The 8,918-nt window shown below is 41.2% G+C and overlaps 1 long non-coding RNA gene across 1 annotated transcript in view; it reads right to left on the bottom strand.

The window, feature by feature from the left end:
- Window positions 1–5,496: 5,496 nt before the first annotated feature.
- The window catches only part of LOC309326115, a 29,294-nt gene continuing 25,872 nt past the window's right edge, over window positions 5,497–8,918 (bottom strand). Inside the window, exon 3 of the long non-coding RNA XR_014150168.1 lies at window positions 5,497–5,626. This is a non-coding gene — a long non-coding RNA (uncharacterized lncRNA). The remainder of the gene's footprint in view (window positions 5,627–8,918) is intronic.

The raw sequence follows: 8,918 nt of genomic DNA, 5'->3' as shown, positions 1-8,918 counted from the left end.
GCCCCTGGACATGTTAAGTTCCTGTACAACTGGCCTAGTCTAATCCTGTTTTATTGTTGCTTCTGTGCTGCTTTGGGTGATTTTTTTAACAGCAGGCATGATCTATAAATCAAGAATTTCTGAGCAACTAGTAACTCAGGCTTGAGCTATGGCATAGTTGAGCTGGATCTGGGTTTTTTTATTCCTGAGGGCATAGTAACTTTGAGGGTATTGTAAAATTATGTTGTGTTTATATATCATGTATTATAGATATTGTATTGAATTATTATTATTTGAACTGGCTTCCATGAAATGTACCTATAAAGTATAGGCACCTATAAAGTCAGCCTACAAATATTTTATTTAAAAAAATACCTATGGAGAAGTTTTAGGTGTTGGCCTTGATATTTGTTCAGGATTTGTTCAGGAATGCCATCAGAACACATTTCATAGAATCATGTCCATAGTGTTAAGAAATTATGGTTAGTCCTGTTTAAGACCTACCTACCATAAAACTGCATTCTTGTTAGATGCTGTTCCAATATATTTGGTGAACTGTGACCAAATAATGATGGCATTTACTAAGAGTGGGCACAGGCCCCAATATTTTTCTTCTATCTGTGAGGTCCAGTTTGTTTCTGAATCACCCTCTGCTTTCTCTACCTCAGTCTGTATTCCCATTCACTATGGGAATGGGAATCTAAAAATGGGAATCTAAAAATGGTTATAACCCACCCACCCCCTGTTGCCCAAAGTGTATGAAATTTGCAGGCATGAGAGCTCATCTAGAATTTCAGACAAGTAGGTACAGGAGATTTTTCAGGAGATTCACTTTCCTCCATTATCCATCATTGTTTCATATCTTTGAGGAAGAGGGGGTTTATCCCTTTCTCTTTCTTACCTTAAAATAATTATTAAGTGGCCAAGTCATGTAAATTCTTGCTTGTGCATTAAAAAAACCTTTGCTGTTTCACACCAGCCTTTCCAGTACTAGGCCGTACAGGCTTCCAATACAGTTTACAATGTGAGACTGTCTAGAACATAGCTTTCCAAACTGTGTGTTACGACACAGTGTGTCGGCTGTGGTGTGTAGATGTATCGCACAAACGCTCCCTGCACTCCTTCCAGGGCAGGAAAGGGTTAGTTTAGCCTCCAGTTAGTTTAACCTCCAATAAAACCGAATTACTGTGTCTTGAAATGATGCATGACCAAAAAATGTGTCACCAACTTGAAAAGTTTGGTAAGGTCTGGTCTAGAATGTTTCCTACAGAGAGCTGGAAAACTCTAGGGATTGTATTATATTGAATTGAATTGAATTGAATTGAATTGTACAGGTGGTGACCATTTTAGGATCATCCAACTGATGCATGATGAATGAGACACAGGTCCTTTTGGAGTTGGAAGGGACCACGCAGGTCATCTAGTCCAACCCCGTGCAGTGCAGGAAATTTTCACTCAAGGTGGGGCTTGAACCCACAACCTAAGATTAAAAGTCTCATGAGCTATCCCAGCTGTTTTGCACTATAAGGTACAAAACATACAGGAAAAAACCCCACAGCAACAGAAAGACAAGGCTTTAGAGGAGTCCTGATCTGGCTGGTGGTGGAGTATTGACATTGCACAAGGTGGATAAGACCCCTGAATTATCCTGATTCACCTAATTATTTGGCCCCCATACAGAACTGATGCACACCCCTGTCATAGACATGGATATTCTCATTTGTCCCTCAATGGTTTTGAAACCCAGAAGATTCACTAAAGTCTGAGAATTTTCTGGAAGCTAAGAAAGGCCTTTTCCATCTATTGTTTACACAGAGAATTGAATGCATGCAAGATCATTTCGTTTTTGAATATTTGATGTCTAACCTTTTTAAAATGTAGTAATTCATCCTGAGCCCCAGTGATAGGGTGAGTAATAAATCTAAATACTATACACAGATAAATAAAGCACCAGAGTTCCAAAGCAATGCTCTTATAAAGAATTATTTAAAGCCTTTTGATGAAAACCTAGCTTTGATGTTTTGCATTACTGTTATTCAAAAATATGGAGCAGGTTTTGGATTCTTTTCTTTTTCATCATTATCCAAAATGTTATTCCCCCCCCCCCGCCCCTTCCCGTTAAGGGATGCATTTCTGCAAGGGCAATCTGTTGGGGGCTGCATGGCAGAGGTGGGTGTGCCCAGAGCCAAGAGTGAGTACTTACAGTGATTAGTAGGTCTCTGTTAGCTGAAGTGGTATATAGCCATCCAGGGCCAGCCCAAGGCATTTTGGCACCTGATGTGAACCACAAAATGGCACCCTCCATCCATGCCAGGTAAGAAGGGGTGAGTGAAGATCTACTGTGAAAAAACTATCACAAGGGGGGAATAAAGATCTACATTGGTATCTGCTGCCCCTGTGGATCCTGAACCTCCCCTTGCCTTGTGAGCCGGCCTTGTAGCCATCATGATGAGCAGCCACATCCTTTATAAATTTGTCTCATTCTCTTGCTTAAAGCCAGTTGGTGGCCAACACCACATCTTGTGGGAGAAACTTCCATAGTTTAAGCATGTGCCGTGTGAAGTACTAGTGCAAGAGCACAAGCTTTTGCACGTATAAAGTTGCTGGTTGGTACTTTCACTTAAAGGCTCCTATAGAGATGGCTATGGAAAACCCTCTGCCACATACATGACAAAAATTACTGGCAGTTAGAGACGACAGCACTGAACCACACAGACCAGTGATCTCAGGCGCCACCTGGAATTTATCTCAAGCAAGCCCCACTGAATTGCAATAATGTTATTGCTCAGCTTTGATTTACTTTAGTAGGGTTTGCACAAGAAACATTCCCAGCGGTTTGTACTAAATTTAGCTGATGTTCATAGTGTAATATATTTTGCTGATAAAATACCTTTCACTTTATAAACCCTTTCCTGGGGATTAATGCTCAGTCGCCTCAATCCCAAGGCTCACGCAAATTTACTGACATGTAATCATAAAAGATCTACCAACTAGCTTAACTAGCCTGTGGGACAAATTAGACCAACCCCGGCAACCAATAGTGACCATGTGACTGTTTTCTGATGACCAATGCTTTTCTTTTAAAGAAAACAAGGTTCTGGTACTCACCATAAATTTGTTACAGTAAGCGCCACGCTTTTAACATTGGGGGGGAGGTGCCAGTACTGTGAACCCTTGAGTACCCATAGAAAAAGCACTGCTGATGACCAAACTCTGTCCCCCACCTGATAGCACGCGCAGGGCACATAAGACCTCTCCAGGTTAGTCACAGCTGGCAAGGAACGATTGGAGGCACATAAAGGAACATTAGCGTTTCAGTCCAAAAGAATGCATAAATAGCCCTTTGAAAAAAGACTGAAGTCCTTTTGATCAGCTGTCAGACAGGGAGCAGGAGGATCTAGATGCAATCTCCTCTTCCTCTCAAACACCTGATCTCTAGTATGGTTCAACCTCCTTGAAAGGGCTCCATATGCACAGCTCCAGCTGCTATATCAGGCAGGATCCATTTGCATGGTATTTGTGTGCATGCAGGGCCCTCTGCTGAGTTTGGGGCACATGCACAGAAAACACATATATTGTTTCTAGCGGGATTGGGGTATTTATGAAGTGGGGTTCTCTGCTTCTGAGACTAGAAATCTTAATCTCTGATGGAAAGTAAAAAGCAGTTGGATCCTGTGTGTGTCATGAATATGATACAAGAAGATATGAAAAAGTCGGTCATAAAATTTGAGAGTCCTAATCCTGCCATCTGCTGGAGACTGTATTTTATCATTGCAGATGCTGTCTTTTTTTAAACAAAAAAAGCAAAAAACCGCAATTATATCATTTGTTGCCTGGACAGAAGATGAAAATGCAATGCAGCTGCTAGGGCATGTCGCTATAGAAAGATCAACTTGATCACAAATACAAGAGCATAAATAGCTGGGAAAGTGCCTTAGATCACCCCTACTGCTTACCTAACCACACCATGCCACACATATACACATCTTGTGGAATTACCTTTATTGTAAGCTGCTCCAGGAGCTTACAATAGAGTTGGGTGTGTCCAGAATGCCAAGGCAAGGTACATGTTAGCATCCTAGGCAATGAGGTATATGCAATGCATTTGTTAAGGTCAGGCTATTCTGTGCAGAATGTATTTTGTATATTTGCTTGCTTGCTTTTTTTTAAAAAAAACCACCTATCACCAAAATGCAACCTTGTGAAGAGAGGTGTTGGGCAGTATCCAGCTAACGTATGTATCCCATTAGCACAAGGATTTTCTTTGGGCAACAGGACTTTTCCCCTCTCCTACCCGCCCATGCCCTGCACTCTCCTCAACACTGTCCCAGGGGGCCTGGGGACCCCTAGAACAGATCTGCACTGTTGTACAAGTGGAAAACCTTGTGCCGACAAGACCATGACTTCATGCTGGTTTGGGTACAACCCATAGTCTCATGTAGCACAGACTGTCATATTGAGTTGTGGCAGTGGTGCACTGCGATTGAATGCTGACTATGTGGCAATGTGGGTAGGGCAGCTTTTTAAAGTCAGTGGAAGGGACTTCTTTTTGCATCAGGTTTCAAGCTACCATTGACAGGGGCATGGCCATGGAGGCCGTAAGATACAGTGCAACTGTCTTCTTCCTACATGCTGCCCACATCCCCATGACCACACCTGGTTTTAGCTGTTTTGCTAACATATCTTTGCCAGGAGGGATGGTCAGAGAAGCTTGGAGACCTTGAGGACCCTGTGGAGGGTTGCAGCAAGATGGGGGTAGCAGATTCTGAGCTCCAATACATGCTTTATCCTGGGCAGGTCCCAGCTGGTTAAAATATGGAGATCCATTCTCCAAAGTAGACTCAGGCTCTCGCCTCCCATCACCTCCCTTCCAGACATGCCTGACTCAGCATCTCTAGCCAAGGAAGCACACTTCTTCATCATTTAAACGCAGTGCAGCACTTTTGCATGCTCAGTCTTCACAGGACTGTTGAGGTGGGGGCTCCTATAGCTCTCCCCCCTAAATAGGTCTGTACTTCTGAAAATCTGAGGGCTCCCCCAAGTCTGATCCCTCCATCTGGTCAATGGGTGGCACCATTTTGGTTCCATAAGCAATTGCACTCACTCAGGATTGGATTCCCAATACAAATCTGTTGGGCTATAATTAATCCTCTTTTTTCATATACTGGGTAGGAGCAATAACCTTTGGCCTTTAAGATTCCCTTCTAGCTGTAATATCCTATATGCTACCACATAATGCATGCAATAATTGCAGAGAAATACATTGCCTTCCGTGTATCTTAAGTATTTTACTCTGCAGAGTGTGGTACAAATTGCATTGGGTTGTACATAATTTATCTCATAATTATCTTAAGAGATACTATTGACTTTTTTCTTCTGTAGTGCAGAAAGCAACAAGAAGTGTGGCTTACCACTGAGGCTTTTTAAAAGATGACAGAATACAAGATTTTGACATTAAGAATTGTAACTAACCCCAAAACCCAGTGCCTTTTTAAAAAAACTGCAAATCAATGCATTTCTCATTTCATTTTAGGTAGCCTCTGTAAACACAACAGAAAATCTGCTGTTCAACCTTAGCAGGGATGCTTTCAAAGTTCTTCACATCCAAATTTCTCCCTGGGTGTTGGATTCCTGAATGGTCTCATTTCTGAAATGGAAGAAAAATAATAATGATACACTAAGAATTGTTCTGGATTTTATCTCATTTGTTTAGAACATTGTGCATGTGGAATTTGCTCCAATTTCTGTAGGTATGCATTTGCAATTATCATTGCTAATATTCATAGCTATGCATACTCTGCAGGTATGCATGCAAATGTTTATCTACAAATTATTTAAGACCTATGGAGGTATTATTATGTGAATGAATTCTGTCATTGGCTTGGTTCTTTATCGTGCTTGTGTTTATTATATATGCATTATAACGCTTCACGATTCACTAAACCCATTTTGCAAAAGCTCACAAAGTTCAGAATTGCAGCAATTCAGAAACAACGTTTCTTGACTAATTCAAAGGCACCTGGAAGATGGAGCCTTTCTATGGACTGTGGGAGGGTTAAGGGTATTTTATAAAGGTGTTCAGCATTAAGTTGCAAAGAACTAGAAGAGAGAATGGAAGCTATTATAAGAAATGCAGACAGTGCCTCCCCTTCCTGGTGAGTTAAATGTAGTGATCATCTCTGAAAAGTCCATTATATTATCAGTGGAATTAATCAAGTGTCGCATTGTTACTTGCTATTTCGAAATGGAAAGAAGAGATGAATTTGCACTTTCTCTCTCATCTGTTCATCTATTCCTGTGTATTAAAGGAAAGAAACCCCTTGCAGATGCATTCTGTAGAAGATCAGGTTTGGTTCATCTGCATCCTTATCCATAACACTTGCTGATTTCAGAGTATCAGCTCCCTAAACAGCAGCTGCTTTACACAAAATTCAATCTTGATTTCTTCCCAGGCACCAGAGATCAATAAAGACTAATTTGCATTAAGATGTATAAAGCATTCAGGGGAACACATCCAAATGATGGTGTGGGAAAGGAGCAGATAGTATCTAATTCTAATTAATATTAAAAAGGAAATGGCCCCAGCTTCCAGCCTAAAATTTTTCATATAACATTTTCCATAGCTAAAATTGTCATTGGCAATTCGAGACAACAAAGAAAGCTGAGGTAGAGCTCCAGCAACAGACTAATTGCTTTATTCGGAAACATATTTTTCATAAGCTGCTTTAGATGATGCATGGAATGGGCATGAGTGTTCTCAATTAGCGCTCTGCACCGCGATGCCCACAATGAAGAGACGAGACAACAGTTGGGGATTTAAGCTGAGCAAGAAATTTGATTAGATACAAAACAAAGGATATGCAATAGGTAATGAGAACTAACTACTAACTCCCCCCTCTCCTGTGCAAGTTCCAATTAATCTGAAGCTTTGGACCACTTCCCTTTTAGCTCAAATTCTTCAGATATCCCCCCACCCCACCCCCAGCCCTTGACTGAGGGTTTTGAAATAGTTGCCTCCTTACTTAGAGTATGTTCACACTTACATTTAACGTGTTTCTAGTGTTGCATTTTAAAGCCATGTTCACACAGCGTTCTTAGTAATGTCTGCGCACATCCTGTTTCTCCCCCCCCCCCTTTTCAAACCAACTTTACAGCAATTGGAAACCACAAGCCCATGCAATTTAGGGTTGCCATGTGTCCTTTTTTTCCTCAACACGTTCTCTTTTTCATGGGTAGAGTCATCAGAGAGATCCATAGTTAAAAGTAGAAGTTGGCAAATGTGTCCTTTTTTTTGCTCTTCAAAATATGGCAACCCTACACCTTTAAGTATACCAGAAGGAATGTCTCCCCTGCCCCCGTTGTTCAACCCAGACATGGAGGTCCAGCGCAGAGGGCCTTCTGGTGGTTCCCTCACTGCGAGAAGTGAAATTACAAGGAACCAGGCAGAGGGCCTTCTTGGTAGTGGCGCCCACCCTGTGAAACACCCTCCCATCAGATGTCAAGGAAATAAACAACTATCTGACGTTTAGAAGACATCTGAAGGCAACCCTGTTTAGGAAAGTTTTTTATGACTGATGTTTTAATGAAGCGCCAGATTTATGTATAAGCTAAACAAGCTATAGCTTAGTGCCCCACTCTCTTGGGCCCCCCAAAAACAATTTAAAGGAAAAAAACCCTGGATGTACATTTCCAAAATATAAGATAAAAAAATAAAAATAAAACCTACATACAGTAACAGTGTTGTGTGTTGTGTAGGCTCCTATTTGTTATGTGCAAATGGCTTTAGATATCTATTAGGTCCATAAATTACCATATAGCATATATTCAACACACAAAACAGCGGCAATTTGTTGTTGCCAAAGGACAGCTGGACATATAAAGGGCCCCATTACCTTCAGTAGCTTGTGGCCTCATCAAACCTAAATCCGGCCCTGTTTTAATGTATTTTTAATCTTTTGTTGGAAGCTGCCCAGAGTGGCTGGGAAAACCCTGCCAAATAGGCAGGGTAAAAATAATAAATTATTATTATTATTATTATTATTATTATTATTATTATTATGCCTTGTGAGCCCCTTTACCAAAGCCACCTCTTCTGCTGTGGGGGATCCTACAGTGATGATGTCATTGTGGGAGTGAAAGGACCAAATTCAAAAAGCCTCTCCAGAGCACAGGCACAAGAAGGGCAGTCAGATTGCACATGCTCAGATATGTACCTGATGCCCACTAGTATTTCACTGCAATGTCATATCCAGGTAACCACTGTTACTGTTGAACGATTCACAGGTGAGTTCAATGGTACAAGCACACATCAGCTACGGATGAGTTAAAAACAGCACCACTCTGTTATCCTCAGATGAAAGGCAGTATAAATAAATAAAGAAATAAATGCCCCCTGCATTGGGGAACCTGTGGTGATTTGGGGGGAGGAGGAGGGAATATTTTTCAGCACAATGGGAAAATCAGACTTATTGCTTTCTAAGGTGAAAATGTGAACATTCCCTTGGAGGTGTATGGGCTAGCCTTCTCTGTCCCCCCCCCCTTCATTACCTACTTTGCCCAAGGCAAAATGTCAGCATTTTCCTCAAAATGTTGCATTAGGCATAATTAGATGATAGCTCTAAAGATTTTATTTTATTTTTAAAAAAAAAAACACCTAGCAGGGGACCCAACAAGTCATATGCTTTATATGCAATATGGAAACTGCATCTTTCCTTTTCTCTAACCCAGTGACAGAAGGGTGGAATCCTGAGTCTCACTGTGAAGGCAACATGTAGGAATGGAGGACCATCCTCTTCATTAATGGAAGATAATAGTTGCTAATCTTGAATGGCTACATGCAATATGAAACTAGGATACAATTCGCAGGGAGATAACAGTGGGGAAACTCCTAGAAAGACCTTTGGCCTCATCCAACAGAGTCCTTTCTGTGTTCTCATGTA

The sequence above is a fragment of the Podarcis erhardii genome (assembly GCF_964252035.2).
Source record: "Podarcis erhardii genome assembly, chromosome: 12".
NCBI classification, from domain to species: Eukaryota; Metazoa; Chordata; class Lepidosauria; order Squamata; family Lacertidae; genus Podarcis; species Podarcis erhardii.
This window is presented reverse-complemented; position numbering and strand designations above follow the sequence as displayed.